Source organism: Schistocerca piceifrons, chromosome 7, assembly GCF_021461385.2.
Source record: "Schistocerca piceifrons isolate TAMUIC-IGC-003096 chromosome 7, iqSchPice1.1, whole genome shotgun sequence".
In the NCBI taxonomy this organism is placed as follows: domain Eukaryota; kingdom Metazoa; phylum Arthropoda; class Insecta; order Orthoptera; family Acrididae; genus Schistocerca; species Schistocerca piceifrons.
Window position 1 is genome coordinate 184,912,030 of NC_060144.1, and position 6,753 is coordinate 184,918,782.

Genomic DNA, 6,753 nt, shown 5'->3' on the forward strand with positions numbered 1-6,753 from the left:
TGCTCTGTTTTGTAAACACTTGAGGTTACACTCCTGGATATGCACTGTCAGGCTGCTGGTCAAGCGCTTTCCCCGGTGCCTCCATATAATGCATTGACGTAAAATCTGACAATTACAAAATCGTGTAATTCTCCCTGTATTACATAGCGAGCGTGCCAATGCGTTTCCACAGACATTTCATACACCGTAATCGAGAGTATTACTCCAACAAACAACAACTAGTTATCTACAAAGCGATTGCGCTGCTGTCAGTCGTTTTTATTGACTAAAGTCACGTTAAATGGACTCATATAAGGGGCAAGACCGTTGACACCTTACAAATCCATGCGTGTATGTGTTATAGAAAGAGGATACTGGCCACTAAACAACATCCTCTCCATGCTTCCCATGGTACAAGACTCTACAGCGGCAACGAGACGACATAAAATACATTCCAAAGGAGGGGGGGGGGGATAAAAAAAGGGGTGACATTGAAGCACTACTAAGGAACGCCTGAGGAATTCTAACCAAATTTGTCAGGCAAGTAACTTATTATTTGTATAAAAGTACTGTTGAAGTACGATTCCCCACTACCACTATGGGTACGGGTGGGTTGCGAAGTGGTAATATAAAAATGTTCAGAAACTGTTGAATGCTGTAAAAAGCATGAAGTGCAATTTGTCTCTTATTTGTGGTGTTCAGTGTGTCAAGCATTTCGCGATAATGAGCACTACAGCGGGACAATAATTTTGTCAACGTGTTTCAGGACGTACCATCAAACCACACGGCTGAATATCACAGACAAATTTAACATCGTCTCTGGGGTTGTATAATGTAAAACAGCAGAGAATACATCCCACATACATATATGTTCTACAACTCCTCCAAAGTCCCAGCATTAATTTCAGCCACACTTTATACGCTTATTACTATCTCCAAAGAAGTACAGTTGTGGTAAGAAACACCAGCTTGTCATTTGGGTGAGGCTGGAGGTGATAACGTGTTGGAAAAAAGTACGGTGGTGGTAAGAACACCAACCTCCCACTGGGGTAGGAATGGAAGTGATGATGGGGTGATGGACAGAGAGGGAGAGGAGGTGTTGGACAGTGAGAGGGAATGAGGAGATTGACAATGAGAGAGAGGGGGGGGGGGGGAAGGAGATGGGCAGATAGGGAAGGAGAAGATGGAAACATAGGGGGAGGACAAGGCAGATGGATATAGAGGGGCAGGAGGATACAGGCAGAAGAAAGGGGGAGGAGATGGATGAGAGAGGGGAGACAAGGACGAGAAATGGGGGAGGAGGAAGGGGACGTGTACAGAGGCAGGAAGGATGGATAGAGAGATTGTGAGGATGAAGTGGATACAGAGGGGGAGAGAGGGAGATGACCAGAGATGACGAGATAGAGAGAGGGGGGGGAGGGGGGAAGAGATGGACAGAGACAGGAGGGATGGGGAGTTAGGCAGAAAAAGCAGAGGGGAGGAGATGGATTAATAGAATATTGGAATGAGTAAATAACGCGTGGTTTCACAGCTAGTAAGTTTATTAAAACCATTTTTTGCAAATATTTGTGTTCCACATGCACTCTAAACCACTGGCTCGATTTCACCCAAACTTGGTACATACATCACTATTGCGGTACCAATCACCTAACTCCCATACGAATGGGGAGTGGGGGAGAAAACGTGGTAACGTAGGTGCATAGCTCAAGAACGTGTGGAGCTATTACAACCAAATTTTATATGTAAATGAGTCATTACTAGCACAGTAATTTGTATCAAAACACTGTTGCGGTAATATATCCCTACCACCTCTCCGATGGAAGGGGACGGCGTAGGGTGAGGAGACATGGCGTGTAAGAATATTCAATAACTATCGTTCCTAGTATCGAAACCACAGTTTTCCGGGTTGCTAGGCTCACTGGTGACAGTTCCAAAGAGTGAGCGGTTCTGAAAATGACCATGATATATCAGCATATTTCTGTAACATCTGACGGAATTTCTACCAAAACTGATAACCATATCATTTGCCATCCGAAAAAAATTGCTGTGACAGTATGATACTCCAAGCACCCTCAACGCTGAGGGTTTGGGGTGAAAAGGCGTGACATGAAAGCATAACTCAGAAACGCCTGAAAAAATTTCAACAAAATTTTATATAGGCTTTACACGGTTCATTATTTGTACAAAAATATTCTGGGAATAAGGTACCCCTCCTACCCTGAAGGGGTGATGAAATGTATTCTCCTTTGGAGCCGGCCGGTGTGGCCGAGCGGTTCTAGGCGCTTCAGTCTAGAGCTGCGCGACCGCAACGGTCGCAGGCTCGAATCCTGCCTCGGGCATGGACGTGTATGATGTCCTTATTTTAGTTAGGTTTAAGTACTAAGTTCTAGGAGACTGATGACCTCAGATATTAAGTCCCATAGTGCTCAGAGCCATTTGAACCATTTTTTTCCTCTTTTGGCTGGGATCAAATACTTAACATGAGTTATCTGCTTCGTAGAGCTAATTTGTTCCTGCTGCTATAGAAAAGAAATAAGCAGAAGTCCTGCTATAACAAAAGACTGACTAAGTGGGTAGTAACGCCCAAATTAATTCGTGCCACACGTGATTTTGAGATTCAGCGTAGTTTATTTCTATGTTGAAGTCATTTCAGCAATAGTAGTACAACAGTATAAAGTTGGCACAGTGAATCTCTTTAGGAATCCATTACATATACAATTGAGATCGGCCCAGAGTCCACCTCGAAAATTTGAGCAAAACATGGTAGCCCCACAGTGGTTCCGCATGGGCCTGATATACATTTTGCTGCAATGACGTGATTATCAAAAACAGAAAGGTAAGAAATACAATGAAGTTTGACATATTAGAACAGTAAATGACATTGTATGAATCATTTAATAAAATATTACGTAGTGTGTGAATTTTTTACAGATCAGCCCCATTCACAATGAAAATGCTGAGATATGTAAATACAACAATACATGTTACATTGTAGTGAATTATTTGTAAAATATCGAATATAATTTCTTCCTAGCATGTTTGCTAACTTTAATACAACTGTACTTCATTTTAGTAATAAGGAGACTAGCAGACAGGATAATGCTTTGTAACTAGATGGTAAGACTCAGATTTTAATTTTATTCTGTTCATTATCTCCAAATAGTCCTCAGCTCGTGGTCTTGTGGTAGCATTCTCGCTTCCCGCGCACGGGGTCCCGGCTTCGATTCCCAGCGGGGTATTTTACCTGCCTCAAGATGACTGCGTTGTTGTGTTGTCTTCATTACCATCATTCATCCCCATTACGGTCGGATTGAAGGCAATGGCAAACCACCTATGCTAGGACCTTGCCTAATCGTTCCCTACTCTCCTCGTAGTATGGGACCTCATCATCACCACCTCCAAATAATACCAGGTTTAACATATGTGTCATAGACAATGATTTTAATTGTATTTTAGTGATTTTTAGAAAACAGTGTGATTTCAAACATTCCTACTAATTACAGTGTCTCTCTGAGGTATAAGAAATACATTTTTCATGTTTATTTCGTCATAGTGGTTCCCAAAGTGTAATATTACTTGCAGTGCCTATATTTGCCTATGCGTAGGACTGCTGTTGACATTTCATTAGCTTTTCAATTGATTAATATGAGTGAGAATCTGCTAGTAACAAACGTTAAAAAAGCGGAAAGGTCCTAGCTGTTACGTTTCTGTGGGCATGAAGGGATGAGATGTAAAAATTTTCGAAAACAAAATGTTGATATTTGCTTCCTGTATACTTGGAATACTGTAGCAAGTGTGAACAACTGTTTGTCTCTGATTCGTTGTTCAGCGAGTTAATCAGAGCGCCAGAACTAGCACCGAAGTGAGCCAGTAATTTTGTCAGCTTGTTTCGGTGTCCTAGATCATGTCCTACGGCTGCATACCGTAGATACATTTAACGTCCTCCCTGGAGTAGCGTGGTGCAAAACAGCGGAGAATCATTCGTCAACGGCAGTCCTTTTTTTCAACACGAGAATCAGTTAATGAAGCTGCCAAGTTTTTGTGAATACACTACTGGCCATTAAAATTGCTACACCACGAAGATGTCCTACAGACGTGAAATTTTACCGACAGGAAGAAGATGCTGTGCTATGCATTCACACAAGGTTGGCGCCGGTGGCGACACCTACAGCGTGCTGACACGACGAAAGTTTCCAACCGATTTCTCATACACAAACAGCAGTTGACCGGCGTTGCCTGGTGAAACGTTGCTGTGATGCCTCGTGTAAGGAGGAGAAATGCCTACCATCACGTTTCCGACTTTGCTAAAGGTCGGATTGTTGTTGCCTATCGCGATTGCGGTTTATCGTATCGCGACATTGCTGCTCGCACTGGTCGAGATCCAATGACTCTTAGCAGGATATGGAATCGGTGGGTTCAGGAGGGTAATACGGAACGCCGTGCTGGATCCCAGCGGTCTCGTATTACTAGCAGTCGAGATGACAGGCATCTTATTCGCATGGCTGTAACGGATCGTGCAGCCACGTCTCGATCCCTGAGTCAACAGATGGGAACGTTTGCAAGACAACAATCATCTGCACGAACAGTTCGACGACGTTTGCAGCAGCATGGACTATCAGCTCGGAGACCATGGCTGCGAGTACCCTTGACGCTGCATCAGAAACAGGAGCACCTGCGATGGTGTACTCAACGACGAACCTGGGTGCACGAATGGCAAAACGTCTTTTTTTCTGTTTACAGCATCATGATGGTCGCATCCGTGTTTGGCGACATCGCGTGTTTTCGTCATCGCCATACTGACGTACCACCCGGCGTGATGGTATGGGGTGCCATTGGTTACACGTGTCGGACACCTGTTGTTCGCATTAACGGCACTTTGAACAGTGGACGTTACATTTCAGATGTGTTACGACCCGTGGCTCTGCCCTTCATTCGATCCCTGCGAAACCCTACATTTCACGACCGCATCTTGCAGGTCCTGTACGGGCCTTTCTGGATACAGAAAATGTTCGACTGTTGCCCTGGCCAGCACATTCTCCAGATCTCTCCCCAATTGAAAACTTCTGGTCAATGGTGACCGAGCAACTGGCTCGTCACAATACGCCAGTCACTACTCTTGATGAACTGTGGTATCGTGTTGAAGCTGCATGGGCAGCTGTACCTGTACACGCCATCCAAGCTCTGTTTGACTCAATGTCCAGGCGTATCAAGGCCGTTATTACGGCCAGAGGTGGTTGTTCTGGGTACTGATTCCTCAGAATCTATGCACCCAAATTGCGTGAAAATGTAATCACATGTCAGTTGTAGTACAATATATTTGTCCAATGGATACCCGTTTATCATCTGCATTTCTTCTTGGTGTAGCAATTTTAATGGCCAGCAGTGTATCTAAAGGGCCACAAAAAAGTTTCAGTTCGAAAACCGTAGAGACCGTAGTGGGTGTGCCAATAGGCAAAATAGCCGTGAGTATTGAGGCAATCATCCTAGCGACGCACCAAGCTGAAAATACCCGTTTGGTAAAACAAAGGACCGAAGATGGAATAATCGCGTGGGGAAGGATTAGGACTACAGAGCGGGTGCTCGGGTATTTTCCACTTGCGTTGGCGTAACTTCCGCGTTACGACAGTTGCGATATGGAGACGTGCATTGCCATGTGGCAGCATCTCCCCTTGGCGCACCATTTTCGATAGACATGCTCCCCCATGTACATTCTTTATTCTTCGATTCACCTCCACCGCTATTTTTCCTCCAGCAGCCAAGCGAAGAATAACAACACGTTGGTCCATGCTGCATTTGGTAATAATGTCGCCATAGTTCATGTTTACCCATTTACCGCAGGCACGTCGGAATGACACGAATACACAACTAATCCCTCACCTATACGTCGCCGCTTATAAACTAGCATCGGAATCGCGCTAGGCTGCTTATACACCGGAGCAACGCCCTCAAACGGAAACTTACATAACTTGGAGATGAAGAATTCGTGGTAGATCAAATATGTCCGTCCGTAGAAGGAGTAAAGGATGGTGTAGTACTCAACCTTCAAAGAATGTTTTACGACAATGAGCTCATTTGTTTTTAGGATAGTGTTCGTTAAACTGAAATAAAGTTGCATTCAAAGGTCCTCGAATTTATATTTAAACCCAGACTCATGTGAAAAACATTTTTTTTAAAAAAAGAGAGACTGAATGTAAGTGAAAGTGAAGAAATGTGATGAAGTACTTACCCTATTAAAAACTAAACTCCTTCTGAACAGGCCTTGGAATGCCCAACGGCACCGACCGGCCGCCGTGTCATCCTCAACCACAGGCGTCTTTAGATGCGGATATGGAGGGGCATGTGGTCAGCACACCGCTCTCCCGGTCGTGTGTCAGTTTATGAGACTGGAGCTGCTGATTCTCAATCAAGTAGCTCCTCAGTTTGCCTCACAAGGGCTGAGCGCACCCCGCTTGCCAACAGCACTCGGAAGACCGGATGGTCACCCATCCAAGTGCTAGTCCAGCCCGACAGCGCTTACCTTCGGTGATCTGAAGGAAACCGGTGATACCACTGCGGCATGGCCGTTGGCACTTACCCTATTACAAAAGTAAAAAGTGTTTGTTTCATTTCCACACCTACATAGGAGAAAATTGCCCAAGATTTTGTGCATGTTTCTTACCCAGACAGAATTACAATTTGGATCAGATTTCAGAAGAAACAGCAAAGTGAAGCTAACTACCAATGAAATATGTTACAGATGTGTGTGAAATACATGGTGTGGAAAAAGTATACAAA

The 6,753-nt window shown here is 44.3% G+C and overlaps 1 pseudogene; it reads right to left on the bottom strand.

Annotated features, from left to right (window-relative positions):
* Nucleotides 1-6,429: 6,429 nt before the first annotated feature.
* LOC124709260 lies at nucleotides 6,430-6,547 on the bottom strand (annotated as a pseudogene).
* Between the last annotated feature and the right edge of the window lie 206 nt (nucleotides 6,548-6,753).